Source organism: Coloeus monedula, assembly GCF_965178545.1.
Source record: "Coloeus monedula genome assembly, chromosome: 14".
In the NCBI taxonomy this organism is placed as follows: Eukaryota; Metazoa; Chordata; class Aves; order Passeriformes; family Corvidae; genus Coloeus; species Coloeus monedula.
Genome location: NC_138794.1, coordinates 18,500,420 through 18,517,435, shown reverse-complemented (window position 1 = coordinate 18,517,435; position 17,016 = coordinate 18,500,420). Strand labels below are relative to the sequence as shown.

The window sequence follows — 17,016 nt, the reverse complement described above, 5'->3', positions numbered from 1 at the left end:
CAGGCCTTGAAGTGAGACAGATTCAGATTTAAAGCACAGTATTTTTGGCTAGAGAAGATTGTTTGAGAAGCGCAAAAAACGAAGGCGTGTTAGGGCAAAGCTTGCTGAGGCTCCTGTGCCTCTGAATTTTGCCTGGTAAGTATTTCTTGTACAGCAAAGGCAGCATCCCTGTGAGAGAAAATGTCAGTACAAGCAGAGCTCAGAGCTTCCCCTGTATTTCATTTACCCTGTGAGCTGTGTCAGTTCCAGCTGCCACATCCTAATTGGCATCTTGCTCCATGAACCTGTTGGCAGGCAGGGTGCTGGGTCGTGGTTCCTTACAAGTTAACCCACTTACCTTCTCAGAGCAGCAGCAAATCTCTTCCAAAGGTGGTTCTTTTAGTCAAGTTGTTCAGCAACTGGTGCATCAGGAGGAGTGTTGCACTCTGGTACATAAAGTACCTGTTTTTAGCAAGTGATAGAGAGACGCTGTTAGTAACAGTTGCCATGAAAAACCTCCTGCAACAGCATTAAGGTGAGATTGCAGAGTGGTTTAGATGGAGATTCCTCAACCTCACTGGAGCTTTAGTCATGGTGAGTTCTCCCGTGTTCTGCATAATTCTCCATTGTTCTGCTTGTTGGAGTGTGGGAAGTGTTTGATTGTTTGTTGCTTTCAAAGAGAGAAGCTCAATCAGGTTCCATTCTGATGGGCATTGCCATCAGCATCAGAAGGGGATTCAGTAACTACATTCTTTACACACACAATTGCAAATCATACTGGATTGCATAATGTTGTAAACAGCAAGAAGTGGTGCATAAAAAAGGTGCCCAGTTCTCACCCCTCACCTTTCTTTTTTCCACAAGGCTGTAACTTTTTTCTGTAGTATGCAACAGTGATAACATTGCAGGATTTTTTTCTACTCTGTCCTTTGCAGATTGACTTCATTGCTTATGGTTGTACATTACCTTTGTTTATCAGTGTAAATCAACAGTGCTGTTCCTGAACAATGGAGATAGCAACAGACAGACCTTCTGTAGCCAAATTTTCAGAGTGAGAAACAGTGTTGTATAGAAACATGTTGGAAAAGATAACCGGCACAGGTTATCAGGGAGTTCTGCTCAGTCCCCCCAGAGGGGATGATGGAAATGCTGTGGAATAATGGCATTTTCTAAAATACTCCTACACAACTGCCCTCACAGCTGGAAGGTTCATGCATAATAATCATTCTCAGGGGAAATAACAGTAAACAGGTGATATACCAAAGCAACAGCATTTAAATAAGTGGGAATTAGATTTAATACATCAAATGTTACATAATTGGGTTTTTTCCCCCCAGAGTTCAGTTTCTGCAGTTCTTTGCATATTAAATATTGGAGTGTCTACGTAGTAAGCTAACTTGGGGTGCTTTCATTGAAAAGTTTTTAAACACCCAAATGGAACGAAATCTGTAGAACACAGGAGGAAATATGAATCCATATAATGAATATTGTTGTCTTCAGCAGCAATCAGTTTACTGAGGGGGTTATAAGCTCAGTCAATAGTCACTAAATTGTATTGCATGGATAACACATTGAATATTTTGTTGTGTTCTGCTGACTAAAAGAGTTGGTGTACTTTTTCAATTAAGTAATCACAATAGAAGTTTGAAAATATATTGGAAAAATAAGCAGCCGGTACCCAGTTCATAGTTGCAGTGATTGTGCTAGATGCAAATACCTGCATTGTGGATAAAAATTACTGAGCAAGTGAAATAATTGAAAATCAGTCTCAGTTTCTAAACAAAGGTAAGCTCTGCTTTTCCAAAAACGATAGCATTGTCATTAGTGTAGACACTGTAGAGGAGCACAGCTGTCTCTCTACAGCAGATGGATGTGCCGTCTTGAGTTTCTCTTGCTGATAATGAGCAAGATGCTTGTCCATTCAAGTGTTTCAAACTACATGGGAACAGTTATAATTTAAAAACTTTGTTTCTTTCCTACTGTGAATGTGAGGCAATAGCAGGGGTTTTTTTTGTAATTTTGATTTGGCTTTCACATACCAGTTTACAAATGTCTCTAAGGTATTTTAAAATTAATATATTTCAGCTACTTTTAGTTTAATTCACTTTGCCACACAGGTCAAGGTTTCTTTTCCATCACTATTTTTCCATGACTTCTTGGAGTAATTGTTCTGCAGGCAAGGTAAGTGTGTATCAGACATAAAAATGTTCATTGGATGATGCAAAGTAAAATATCTGCCCCAGCTGCATAATCTGCTACAAAGTTCTGAAAATGATAGCCAGAGGACAGCTCAAAGCCTGGGCAGCTCCTAGATCCTTCCTGAGACCAGTGGGAAGGGATTTGCTGTCTCAGAGGTGCACTTGCAGTCATCAGTCTGCACTTGTAAGTTTTTCTTGAACATTCTTGCTGTTTTCTTGGTAGTGGGTGTATGATGGAGGTTAGAAAGGAGAGCTGTCACACCACAAAAAAGACACTCTGTTCATTAATTTGAGAGATGAACTAGACTCAGTTGGTATTCTGAGATCTTAAAAAATAGGAGAATGGAAAATTGTATCTTCCTGAGGTGCCTTCCTCAGGCTGATAAGGAATGCACTCTGTAAACCATGTGAACTCATCACTTCCATGTCCTTGGGTGCGTGTGACAGTGCCATTTAAGAACAGAATATGCAGAGAACAAAAGGGATGTCAATCTTGAAGTTAATTGTGCTGCACCTGAAAAATCAGAAATCTGGCCTTTAGATAAGGAAAAAATACTGAAATAGAAGTCTGCCTTCTTTATTTTTACCATGAGAGAGGAAAGTGAAGGCATCTCGTGATGAAGGTAATGGTCTTTCTGAATGCTGCTTTGCTAATTGGTGTGACCCTAATGTGTCTGCACTGTTTCACAGCATGTGCCAGGACCTGGGATAAACATTTTCTTTTGGAAAAGCTGTACACAATGTGCAAAGAGAGGGAACATTGTCTCTTCTGCCTCTCTAAGATGTGTTGGAATAAATACGTTGTTTTGAAAGGGTTTTTTCATATTTTTCAGATGAGTAACTCTCTTGAGCTTTGTGCATTTTATTACGTAACATTTAATTTTTTTAAGTTCTGAGCATGACCTCAAGTTTTTATTTTGCATTCACAAAGTATTTGCTGCTTGTAGCCATGTAAAAGCATTTCCCTATGTTCTAGCTCTGTAACACCTCTAGTCCCCCACAGTTTGTTTGGGAGGCTTAACTGCAGTGTTCTGAGGAGCAAATATTTTCTTTAGTACTTATAGAATTCCCTCTGTATAAAATTATGACTTTCTGAAGAAATACTGACACAAACTGTGGAAGCCATTAGGTTTTGGAACTTGTGTTCAAATTACTCATTTTCTCTGCTTTATTTCTTCTTTCACCTCATAATTAGAGGCTGGTGGACAAAGCAAACTTGGGGCTGAAGGGCCTGCTTTGGAATCTGACAAAAAAGGAGTCACTTAGAAAAAAAGAGTATGTCTTTTGGGTGGAGAAAAAAAAAGTGCTTGAATTGAAGAAACAGTTCTAGGTGCTGTGGTTTATTTTGTTGTTTGGCTTTGCAGACAAGTCAGTTCTGGCATTCCCATGCACCAACTTCCACTGTTACATATCTTATGTGTATAAATGAGTTTATAGTTTCATAGAAAACAGTTACTGGCTGATCCGTTTTAGTATTTGTGGAAGTTAAGCTATAAATTTCTGTCAACAGTTCAAGAGGACTCTTTGTAAATATCTTTGGCCATGAAGATTTGGACAAATGTGATCACTCTACACTATGTTGCTCTGAAATCTACAGCTTAAAAATTATTTCTATCTCAAAATCAACTTTTTAGTGTTATTGGGGAAAAATGTTGCATAAACTTTCATTCAAAGAGGAGGCATTTTCTGTTGTCATCCTGAGAATAGTGTGTGTCTTTGCTCAGATTTATCTGGATGTGTATATGTATATCTTATAGATATATTTGTTAGAAGCAGCTATTAATGTTGAATCTTCTGCTATATTCATGTTTTGGGAAGAGTCCATTTTTATCTTCAGAGTAGTACACTAGAAGGTAGTGGTGATTTAGAAACATTTCACTGTCTGGGGAGTGTGACTGCAGTGCTCATCTTTCCAGAAATTTGCTGGGGCTTTGGTTTGCTAAAGTATTTTTTCCTTTAAAGTGCTGGTTGAGGAGACTTTTAACGAGCATCCCAGCTGTCTGTGTATTGGAAGCAGAGAGGCAGCAGAGTGAAATGGCTTTTTAAGTCAACTCCTATCAAAATGCAGAACTCCATAAGTTACTGATTTTACAAATAAGAGAAGTAAAAGCTTGGCTTGCCTGAAGTCAATTATTCTAGTGTTTAAAAGAGGACCCAGAACACTCTCATGGTCTTACTCACTTTGCTAACCCAGCCTTTTGAAAACAGCCATGGTAAATATTTATTTAGTTGCCATAATACAGTATGGGAATGTCTTCTAACCTCAGCAGTTAGGCTGCTTCTTCTAAGAACTTCACGTCTTTAGTTTGAATGTTAAAGATTTATGGCTTTACATCACAAATTGTATTTCCAAAGGCTTATCCTGGCACTGCTGTATTTTGTTTTTGTAACTCTGTTGTATTGTCATCTTTCTTGAACAACTTGCTGTCAAAGCACATGCCAGGTCATGTGTTACAGTCAGTTCAGAGCAAGCGTACATTTTGCCAGTTAAATATTTCTCTCTGTGAGCTCGAAGAGCTGTCTTGCATATCAGAAGCTTGCAGCCCAACTTGTTGATGAGTATTTGCTTTTCTTATGGCCGAATACTTAACATGTAATTTGGGAGTCATCTTTGGAATTAATTTCTGTATTGTTCAGCAATGGGAAAAAACTTGGAAACTGGGATGATGCTTTGTTTGTTGCTCAGTTTTCAGATTATTTAATCCAGGTGCTCTTCTTCCATCTAAAAATTGAAATTTTGGATTAAAACAGATTTTTGCTATTTTTAGAGCATGGAAGATCCTGCCTTTAAACTCCAAGTCAGAGACTGAATAAATACTTGTAAGTAAAGAAGCCTCATTTTTACAATTTTCTTCGTTGACCTCAGGATCACATTTTCCATCATTTATGACAAGAGATAAAGCAGTCTGCTTGCAAAACAGTAAAATGCATTCAAGTCTTTTGGTATTGTCAGACCATGACAAAAGCTTAATAAGATGAGAATGATTGGCAAAATGACATGCACTCACAATTTTTTTAACTCTTGTGTAAAATATACTGAAATCTAAAATGGGGCATAGTGTTCTCAACAAAATGCTGATGGTGACAAAAGCTTTGACAATGCAAACATTCTCACTTGTGGAGCTGAATCAATTGGAAAGAGCAGCCAAACGGGCAAAGTGGAAATACTGTTGTCTGAAACATTTAGTAGCAGTGATCTGCATTAAAATAATTTGGTACAATTAATTGGTGCTTTTTGTCATTTCTTTTGCACAGCAGTTTTCATGTGTACCACAGTCTTATCGTGAAGCGAGAAAATGAGGCTCTTTCTGACCTGGCTAGTGCGTTATTGCAGAGATTTGTTTCTTAATCTTCACTGGAGATTTTGAAGTACTGGCTGGTTTTTAGCAGGCTGATTTAGTTCTTGTTTGATTTGAGAATATACAAAATAGGACTGCTGTAATCAAAGCTTGGTGGTAGCTTTGGGCAAGTCCTGAGTTATTTGTGCAGTAGCATTGTACTGAGGACACGATGCATTTTAGGGAGGGGAAATCAGAACAATGTGCTGATTTGCTTGTGTGGGCTAATATGACTCATTTAGAATGAACTCCTTTAAAAGTTTTTTAGGTTTCAAATCAGTTTTAAACTGTCTAGCAGGCTGGAAGTCTCCCTTCGATCTGCAAGGCCCTAGTAATTCTCCATGGTTGGGGGTCAGCAGTTTACAAACACTGCCTGGACCAATGATCTGTGAAATCAATCTTTGAGTCTTCCTGCTGCTGCCTTTGAACAGTTTCATTGATGGCAAAGTAGAAATTACTCAGGCTTTGGAATGTGATTATAAAAATTCTAAAGCTTCAAACATACAGAAGACAAAATGTTGATGCTTGGAAAGTTTCTTTACCCTTGGAATGAGAGAGTTTTGGTCCTGACATTTTCTGGAGGTATGTCACAAGATCCTGAACAGGATTACTTTGGTAATGTGGTGCTATTGCATAAATATATTGAAGACATTTTGCCCACCTTTCAAATTGAAACTACTGTATGAATGAGTCGGCTGGCTGGCTGCTTGCATATTAAAGCTAACATTTTGTGGGTTCAGAGATGCTTTAATTGCTTTTATGCTGTGAATGAATAAGATGGATTAATTTATATACAGCACTTCCTAGTTAGAGAGAAGTCAGTCGTTTTAAAGCCCAATGAAGCAGTGGTTATAGGTGCCACATGATCTGCTGCTCTTGCTGAAGACAGTTCTTTAAAGCTGAACTGTCATGGTTCCCTCATATCGAGCTTAGTACCTCCATTAATAAAACATGCTTTCTGTTATTGCTTCAAGCATCTGTGACAACTGGTTTATTGTTCCCACCCAGTGCCAAGTGGTGTTTCATATTAAGTAAGTTTTTTTCCAAAGCAATTGTTTTGAGTGGAGTTTGTTGCATACTGACTCCAGCTAGCATGCTTCAGTCTGGCAGTGGATTCAGATATCCCTGTGAAGGGTTCACATCTTTGATTCATCTCTCATCTTATGCACTTGTATTTTCTTTGTTTTCTTTCAGCACAGCATATCTATAAAATACTGTGTGTTCTGGCTTGTAGGATTCACCGCAATGTAGGTGAAAACAAAAGTGTTACGAAAATCATAGTTCTGTCTGTGTGTGCTGAAAAATTGCTGGAACCTGTGGCAGAATTGGGTGTTGGCTTTTGCCAGTGCCAGAGGAACTGATGCTTCCAGGTCTGGGGAGGCACAGAGGGTGCCTCCATCGAACTCAAGCTGTGTGTAAGAATAAGAGCAGCTGTTGGAAGTGTCCCAGCGCTCTGGGCCGTGGCCATACAAGGAGCCCTCTCCGTACAAAGCTGGTCTGTCTGATCCATGTGTTCCATGTGTGTTAAAGTTCATGGGGCTCTTTGTCTGGGTGTCAGCCCCGGGTGCTTTTCATCTCCGAGGTGCCCAAAAACATCTCTTGATATTATTAGAATGGTAGAAAGGAAGTGGAAAAGAGGGAAAACAGACTTAGTGAATATTTCAGTGGGTCTTTGCCAAATCACATTTTGGGATTCATTTCTATTTTAAATACTACAGTGGCTGCCAAAGCTGGCAAACTGTGATCCGCTTTGGAAGGGGGAGGAGACTTCATTACTTCTCTGCCAGAGGAGGAACATCACTTCATTTTCTGTTGCTTTGTTTTTTCTTTTGTAGTGAACAAAGAAATTCTGCAAGAGAAAAGTAGAAAAAGCCATTTTTCAAAGCTTTTCCAGAAATTTTACAAAACAACGGGTTTGATTTACACTTTAAATGTAGTTTCCTGTCTTCTCTTACGTCATTTGCATACCTTTAAAAACAGCTTGGTTTAACTTTATTTTATAGGAATCTGTCCTTTCTTCCACTAGTGCTCTTCAGGGTATTGTTTCCTTGATTATTTCTACGTGCATATAAGCAAGAAGTGACCAAATTTAATCACCAAACAATTGGCCAGATTTGCATAGAGAAAAACTGATTAGAATCACCAAAAAAACAGGCTGAACATAGAATAATATCTATGCTTAAATAACTAAATCCCACAGTTTAAGAAGATAAGATGACTGAATAGCAAAAAGAAAAAACTGAGAGCCAAAAAATATTTGGGTTTTCTTCCTGCCTTTGTCATGCCTCACTTGTAGCCTTGGAAACTGAGACAAAGAGGTTAAGAAACTTGCTCATTCTTAAAATGGAGATAAGATACAGCTTACAGCTTATTTTAGTCTCACGTATTCTTCTGCAAAGTGCTGTAAGTGAACAGTGCTGGATTTTTAACAGTATATATCTATATCATGAACTTGTTTATTTAGGACTTGAGCCAGTGAACCCATGTTTAGTTGTGTTTCCTGTGCATACCTGTTAGTGATGCCTTGTTTGAATCTGTCAGTCTTCGCAGGTTATTTCATCATCTCTGTCTGGCGGGTGCTGGATGTTTTGGTGAAACCAGACAGTTCTGGGACTTGGAGCAGGATGCCCGGTGTCCCAGCACTTAGGCACAGCGCAGAGGGGATGGTTGGCTCCATCCTTTTCAAACAAGCTCTCGTTTTCCCTCCAGGCATCTAAACCAGGGATTCAAGATTGAGGGATCAAAACATTGGAAAGGGTTCTTGGCAAATTGATCAATGGTGAAATACTTACAAGCTCTTATTTTTTAAATCTGGAAGTGCCACTTTTTAGTTAAGGTCTGTTCCTAGGGCTTTTGTTTTATAGGCTCTCTGGACATTCACACGCTGTTTATATTAATGCAGCTCATTTGTAGGCAGTGCAGACACTTTTAGAAATTGTAAAACTGTGGAGACATTTAATGGCTGAGGATAAATTGCACAGCTGTGGACACTATTTATACTTTGCTGTATAGAACAGAGTCTGCATCATGAAATAAGCATAGCTCAGTGTTGTCAGTTATTTTTCATGTTTTTTTAATCTTGGAGAGGGCTTGCCAGCTCTTGGGTTTACATGTTAAAAACTGTTAGCATGTCCATATCCTAAGAAGATAAAGTTCATGCTTTACCCATTAAGAAGATAGATATTGAAGAAAGGAGAGAGAAGGTGAAATGTTTTAAAATCTTAGTAAATAGTTCTAGAAACACTGCATAAAATTTCTGGGCTTAGAGGAGTAGTTCCTAAATATGCAAAGGGAAACTAAATATGATTAGAAATAACCAGGACTTGATAGAAGGCAAAGTGAACAAGTAACTCATGCAGCAAGTTCGTTTACAGGTTAAGGATCTGAAACCTCTGCAAAGCACATAGCCCTTCCTAATGAAAGAAATGTCCAAGCCCACAGCTTTCAGTAAAAGAGCAATTTAAAGCAATTTCCAACTTATTTCTCCTTACATATTTTAGTAATTATAACTTTAATAATTAGATCTCAACCAAAGGACACAGAAAGAGCAAGTTGTTTGTTCCTTGTAGATGTGTTAATGATGGAAATCCTCAGAAGTCAACTTTAAAGGACAAACACAATTATAAGATGTGTAAAATGGAAATTAGGCACTGAGACAGAAACTGAATTGCTTCAAAGATAAGAGGTTAGGATAAATTAAGAACTAGTAGATACCATCTTCGAAATACTGGAATCTAATATCTTTGACAATTACTTTGAAAAAAGTTTGCTGAAAGAAACCGTAGGAAACTGCAGACATTGCATAGTTCAGGGCTCCTACTTTTTGTATATTGCACATGGACTGTGTCTAATTTCAAGTTGTCCCCGTATTTTATATCTGCAAGGTTCTATAAAATTATTCTGCTGTTTAAAACACCTCTGAGTGTTTCTACATCCTCTAGAGATTTAGTTGCAATGTTGTAGTTTGTTCCCTTTTCTCCCTTAATGCTCTAAAATCCACAGGCTTGTTCTGTCTCAGATTGTTGTCTGTTATGGGAACCAGGGGATAGGGTTAGTGGGTGAATTATGAAGTAATTTGATCAAGGGCTCAGGAGATAGGATCTTTCCTCTCTTTTCTTCCCTTGTAATGTCAACACTGTGGTTTTTAGAAAATAATAACTTGCACGTATGCTCTGAAATTCCAGCTTTGGCTCTGACTTGTCCTAAGCTGTTACCGCTTTGTTGGGGTTGATCTGATTTGACAGCTCTTGTCCCTCTAAGAAACTAATTTCCAAATTATGTATTACAAAAGTTTGATCAAAAGATAAAACTTGAACTAATAAGATGAATAACTTACTGACATCAAAGAGAAAATGGAATGGGGCAGAGCTGAGAGCCTGGAACATTGATGTGTTCCCAAAAATTCCTTGTGGATGAGTTCTGCTGACCATTGTGAGTGTCTCATTGCCACTACTATTTCTAAAAATGAGGCTATGTACTTACCAAAATAAAAAAAAATTGGTTAACAAAAATTTTTTTAGAATATTTCATACATTGATAATTCTATTTTTGGTTCACAAGCTTAGGAAGTCCTTCGACCTGCCAGCCACATTCCTTCAGTTCTGTTCAGCACTCTGTTGATGCAGACTGATAAATTCTTTCTAGATCAAGTTGGAATCCATGAAAGGGTTGTTGTCCCTTACCTGTCAATCATCCCTCAGCTACAGGTTACTACCCCTGCCTGCGCAGTGCAGGATAGAGCTGCAATACCTCTTACTAGATTTCAGTACAGTGAAGCTGATTAGTTTTCTTAGGGATTTAAACATCTTAAATCTAAGTTGTTTTCCTTTGCACTGCAGTGAGCTTGCACAGGCATTCTTCATATTCTTGCTGAGAGACAGCAGCTTGATAAATCACTCTATCTGACAAGAGCAACTTTTTACTTCTTGACTGGTACCCTTCAGCCCGCTCACAAATGAGGTGGGTTTTTTTTCCATTCTTCAGATGTCTGCTTATGTGAGAAAAGAATATGTGGGTGCAGTGGTAAAATGTCAGCCCCACTCCTTAAGACAGAATTTGTTAGGCTGAGGGAGCAGCAGCTGGCTGTGCCCCCAGGGGGGACAGAACCTCTGCTGAATGACCCCAGAAGGGACGTCCGGGCTACATGTCTTTGGGAAGAATCACTTTAATATGATGCCTTCATTTCAGTGACACTTTCAGGAGCAATTTCTCTGAAACACTTAGATGTGTTTATACATGTGTGTCTCTTCCTTTGCATATTTAGCTTTTTCCATTCTGTGCATTTTAGTCCAAGGATGCGTGTTCAGGGAGATCAGGGCTGATTGCTGGCTGGCTCTGCAGCCTGACGGGGCCCTGCTGTGGAAAACCTGCATCCCCTAGATCCTTCTTAAATTGCACAGTGCTAAGTGATTTGTGATTCCAGGCTGGAAAGCCCTACTGCTACTTTAGACTTCTTGAAAGTGAGACAAACTAATGTTTTTCTTATTGCTGCCATGTTAGAGACCCACTGTATGTACTGTGCTGCAAATGTAGCTCGTGACTTCACAGCAGCAGCTCTTTAAGCCTCACTGTCCTTCAGACACAGGTAACTGTGGCAGGAGCAGTTTGCTTCTGCTTCCTGGGATGACAAAGGAGAGAAGATGCACCAATGGCACAGTACAAGGTAATTAATTTTTTTTTTTTTTTTAGTGTCTTTTATTACATAAATTATCAGCATTGCCTTGGTGACTGCACAAATACATCAACAGAATAATGCAGCTGTAGTTGTGAAGCTCTGTGTTATCACATTGCAGTCTGGGCAGCTCTGGCATGCAGAACCTTTCATGATGAGCTCCTGTTTCTTGATTTACTTGCTCTGAAGCAGTAAGTGGGAATATTTGTTTCAGACCTGTAGGTTTTTAAAACATGGGAGGTTTCTATAGAGCATTGCTCACTTTGTGAAAAGACTGTAATACCAAGTGTGCAACAACTGAAAGCCTGCAATGAGTGAGCAAATTTAATAAAACTTGGAACTTGCTAGCAAAGGAAGGGATATCACCTCATACTACACTGGTTTCCCAACTTTAAGGAAGTTGGGTGTGATGTAGCACCAGTTTAATGCAGACTGCAGCATTTTAAAGGCAGCCGTAGGCAGGGCAGTTAGACTTCTACATTCTAAAAACTCTTCATCAAAGGTTTTACAGATCAGTTGGCTTGGAAGAATACCTGATCAGTCTCTCTTGAGGACAAGAGAACTTAGATGTGTTTGGGAGAAAATAAGTTCTTCATAAAAATATTTTTTCATAATTCTTTTATCAAATTAAGGAAAATAGTAGCATAGCTCTAAAGAGTTTTGTTAACAGGAATTTTTAAAGGAATTTGCATTAAGAATGTAACTAGTGATATCCTTAGAAGTATAATTAAATATTTATGATACTGAAAAATCATACTTTCCATGTGCTTACACAGAGCCAAGTGTTCTTATGTTCCTCTTGTGTATTTCTGTTCTGAGATTCGGGGTTGGGGTAAATGAATGACTCGTGTGTGTCCAAGCTCTTAAGCTCTGTTTTACCCTCTTCCTGTTGTGCAGTTTTCCCAGGAGTTTGTCAGTCACAGTGGAGTAATGCATTTACTCCCTGAACTTGGGTTAGCCAGGACTCTTGGGGAATTTCATGACTCCCTTCTGGAAGGTGCCTGTGGTGTGATCATGTACAGTCTGTCAGTATTCCTTGGAATCCCTTATCCCAAGGTAAAAGGCAGTGCAAGAATCGTTTTGAAGAACACATCATGGGGGAAAAAACCATATTTTTCTTTAGAAGGATTGTGTAGGTGTTTATACCATCTCAGCTTGATGATTTTCATAGGGAAAAATGTGAAAGCTGCATATCTGAAGGAATGGGATCTATACTTGGATTATTACAGTAATATTTGCCATTAGGCTGCCAGACTGGCTAAATCTAGCTCAGGAGCCAAGCCCTTTGCCATGACTTGATAATCCCACTGCACTGATGTTACTGTGGTGGGTTTCAGCTGGGAATGAAAACCCTGCTGGAGCCCAACCAGCCTTTTTACCTGTCTAAAAGTAATAAATTATGTTAGGAGTTAGAAATAGATTAAGAAGAGTTTCAGTGTGTTATAGTCTGAAGAATCCATAAAAGTCAATGTTGCAAGATGGCAGTAAAACTTCCTTACTGCCTTCATGCTGAGCTCCTACAAGCAGATGCGAAATCAAAGAGAAGGAGGGTTGTTTTTATGGCATGTGACTGTTGCCATGAGATTCTTGGTTGCCATCAGAAAGATAATTTTGCTTAATGGCTGTGATCAGCTACCAATTGAGACATACAAAAGTGCTGCGTTAAAATAGCATTCTGCCAGTTCCTGTGCACCTCTCATCTTTTATCACAAAGAACTGTTTAGCTACCCAGAGCATCGGAAGCAAGAAAGCAGGGCCTTTCAAGGTTATAGTTCGTCATGCTTGGGTAATGCAATTCAGAAGAGCCTAAACACAACAAACCAAAATCTGTGAAATGATGCATGGCTTCACGCTTCTGTAATTTTGAAAAAGTACATATAGATTTCCATTCTTCCATTCCAAAGAGCCCTTGAAGTATGTCAAGTATTTATAGCTTCGGATGTTTCACTTGTACATGCTAGAGTTAATGACTCACACCTTTCCTAAACAATTGAAGTGCTTCCTGAATAGCAGAGAAAACGTTCCCTCCTCTGCTCAGTACTGATTCACATTCTGATTCACATTTGTTTGTTGTCATGTGGCAAACACCATTTGGCATGTTTACTCCTAGGTCTTAATTACCCAGCAGCAGTACTTTTCTCTTTATAGGTCTTATTTCCTTTCCCTCTCTCAACTGTAGCATGGAACAGCACCTAAATTAATCCAAAAATAATGGCTTAGTTCTTCCTCCTATCTTCCTTCCTCTCCCCAGCTGCTGCTGCTTCTTCCCCTGTCACCAGCACCCCTGTGCCCTCCACTGAACTTGAGTTAACTTGTTAAAGCAACAGAGTTACTTCAGTGAAGAAGACCGTTTTGACACTAGGTTTGCAGTTCAAATTGGCTCAGTGAGGAGGCTTGTAACCATCAGGACCAACACACAGGAGGGAGCCACACTGGCACCAGGAACACGGTAAGGGAGAGGGATCTGTGCAGTATCTCTATATTTAACACAAGGAAATTACAGTAAACTCTTCATTCTGCTTAATCATAACTTTTGTTAAAGATTTGTATTGCTTTTTGTCCCTGAAAGAGCTTATCCTGAGGCATGTGAGAAGGTAACAGCATGCTGTGGGGCCAGAAGAGAAGGGAATGGCTCTAGGATCCCTCCCCATGTAATCCTTAATTGTTACCCAAACCCTCAGATCAGAGTAGTGTTTTGGCAGATGTCTTGCACAACCCATTTTAAAGAGCTGCTTGCACCTCCTGTCCTGTCTCTTGGTTTCATGCTACATTAGCATGTGTACTCATGTACCTCTGTCCAGAAATGGGTCCCAGAAAAAATGAGGCAAGTGCTTATTTCGCTGAGTTTCTGTTTACCCAGATGAGTTCAACCTGTGGCCGTACAGAAGGATGTCAGCAGCAGCAGGAATGAGTTATGTCAGACCTTTTTTTTTTTACAGCCCCTTGGCCATATTGCATTCCATCTGCTTATCACAAATGTGTTGCTCTCTCATTTGTGCAGAAAACAGGTTCATAGGGCTATACTGGAAAGGAGGCCATGGAAGCCTTGTGGGCTTAGCACCTGGACTGGGGAGGTGCCTGTGGACCAGCAGATCTGCAGAACAACAGCAGCAAGATTGGGAGAGCTGGGTGGGGAGGTGACAATGTTCCAAGTCCAGTTTGTCACAAAAGAAAATGTTCAGTACCCATACTCCCACATTGTGTACATTTCTGATGCTTTTATTTGAAAAAGTTGGAGGTATAACCAGTAACTGGTTGTTCAAAAATGCAATGAAACATTTATGGGCTAAACATAGCCTATAGGATGTGGTTAAAATAAAGTTATTTGTAGAACTTGGGCTTAGTGATGCAGCATGCTTTGAATTTTAAGTCTGTGGACTGTTGTAAAGGCTATCTGTTCTCTGCAGAAGAATTTGTGGCAGTTAGAGCAGATCTCTCCAAGATGGTCCTCTTTGCATGGGTTGTTACTCAATCACGCTTCATTCTGTTCATTCCTCTGCCCTTTATGCTTTTTCCTGGTTTTCCTCCTCCCTCTTATATGCTTGATTGCATATATATTTCCCTCAGTGTATCTCTGCTATTTAAATGTACCAGTGGTACTTGTTCTCCCACTCCCAAACACCACAGATTTGCTTCCCCTTTTGAGAATTTTTGCTGTTGACTGATTACATTGCTGTGTTATTTCTGCTTCATTAACTGCACACGTTAAATTTTTAACAGGTAATCAATACTATAGAGAGTTTAGCAAAGGAATTTAGCAAAAACACTGGTAGGAAACCAGCAATCATCCTCTGCCCAAATAAACTAATATATAAACCCAAAGTTTCCCCTCCACATCCCACACAAATGTCTATCTTCACACACAAATAAAAATATTTGAAATGTTATGAGATTCCTGTGGGTTTTTTAAATGAAATGACCTTCTCTTGCTATCCCAGGTTTTAAAAAAATAATCATTGGAAACCCAAAATGCTTTGCCTGAACTATTCTAACTAGACCACACAGATTGCAGTTTGTGTGTTGTGAGGACAGGGCAGGGTTGTGCTGTAACAGAGCTTATTAGGGAAATCTGGAGTGAAGGCATCCACGGACCAGACGGATTAGGAGAATCACAACTGGAAGCTTTCTTTCTGTCATCCTTCTCTGCAGCATTTGAAAAAGAAATTGAACTAATAGCCCTCATACCTCGAAGCTGTGCCTTCAGGGAGCCATTATGTTCACTCCTCTTTGCATAGACGATAAATTTATTTTATAATCAAGTGTTGTTAATGCACAGAAGAACATCTGCTTTTTAATGCTGGAAAATGAGCAGAATTTGTCTTCTGAGTATATTGCAAGTGGTGCTGCAGTTCTGGAAAAATCATTTTTGTTCAGGTTTTGCGAGTTTAAAACAATTCAAAATTTTAGGAGTTTCATTTTCATGGAATTAGGAGTACAACAGAAAAGATTTGTTTATTTTTAGAAACTTAGAAAACTGCTTCTTGGGGTACCTTTAACTTGTTCTCCTGTGCTGTCTACAAACAAAAGTAAAACTTGTCAAACTGTAATCCCTGCCTACAAAACCACTCTTTCTCCCAGGTTGCATTGTCCATCAGATGATTTTGATTATCTCTGTAGTCTTGGGAATGGTTCATTGTAACAAGTGAGGCTGTAACTTGTTGCAGTCTCTGGTTGGTTCTTGCTGGGTTTGCATTATTAATGAAAAGCAGAATAAAAAGCCTGTCTTGCTTTACCACCACGTTCTCATAGAAGGAGTTCTGTCTCCAAAACATTTTGGCAGGACTATTTAGTGATTTCATTCTGATGTGTCAAATACATTCACATATTAACAAATAAATTTGGCTAGGATTGTAAATATTTATGTAATGTAGCACAGCAGTTGTATTTTGGTAACTTGCTATTCTTTTTCTTCCCTTCCTTGGTTCTTAGATATACATAAATAGAAATAGGTTGTCCTTTATCCATATATTGAGAAATTCAGTTTCCACCTGCTTCCAGGTGCTAAATTGTCATTTTCCAGCAAGTTCAGCTTAGCTAATATGGGAGATGGACTTAGTGAATCTCTTACTCTAATAAATCAGTCCAAACTCAGAGCCACATAAAAAAATGCCAGTCTGGAATCCTGTGTCTGGTAATGACCGCATCCTTTTTGTGAGAGGCTCGAGGAAAAAGGGACAAAATCTCTCCCCAAAAGAAGAAGGTCTCTTTAGGGACTAGCTGCTGATTTTTGGATTTTGTTCAGGGAACTAATCAAATCTGATCTTCAAAGCTGAAAGCCAACTAATAATGTGGATTCAAGAGACAAGCTCTTGCCAGCCTAAGAAAATTACTTCCATTTTTCTATTCAGGATGAAAAAAAACCCAAACCAAAGCTGAAGTGACCAATTTAAAACAGTGTGAGCATTTTTTCCAGTGACTTTTACTCTGTGTGTGTAGGAGAGAGGAATTAATGAGGTGATTCTGTCAGAACTTTTTGATTATGTGATCTGCAAATTAATTATTCTTCTACAGATTGATTATATTCTAAGTAAGATGTAGTGATTGAAAACATACCCCAACTTCTTGTGGAATCTGGGAATAATTCTTGCAAGAAATGTGTCCTTGGACCAAACTGCCTAATGAACTTGATGGTGTTTGATAGCCACATGCCAAATGTAGATAAATATTTTATAGTTATGGATCAGTTACCCAATACATTCTACAGTAATGGATCTGGTATCTGCTCAGCTGGAGCTTTTATGCTGTTGATTATCCTTTTGGGACACCCAGGGAAATGGATGCCCTTGAGGTCAGTGGGAAATTTTCAGTGTTAGGGTGGAAAGATAAGATT

At 39.1% G+C, this 17,016-nt stretch overlaps 1 protein-coding gene across 7 annotated transcripts in view; it reads left to right on the top strand.

Moving 5' to 3' along the window:
* Positions 1–17,016, top strand: part of PEAK1 (pseudopodium enriched atypical kinase 1) — a 110,121-nt gene that overhangs the window by 6,197 nt on the left and 86,908 nt on the right. Inside the window, exon 1 of one of the 7 annotated variants that reach the window (XM_082290820.1) lies at positions 13,525–13,635. The exons of the other annotated variants lie outside the window; for them this stretch is intronic. The gene's annotated coding sequence lies outside the window, so the exon portion shown is untranslated. Of the gene's footprint in view, positions 1–13,524; positions 13,636–17,016 lie in introns of those variants that run through there. 7 annotated transcript variants of the gene reach the window in all.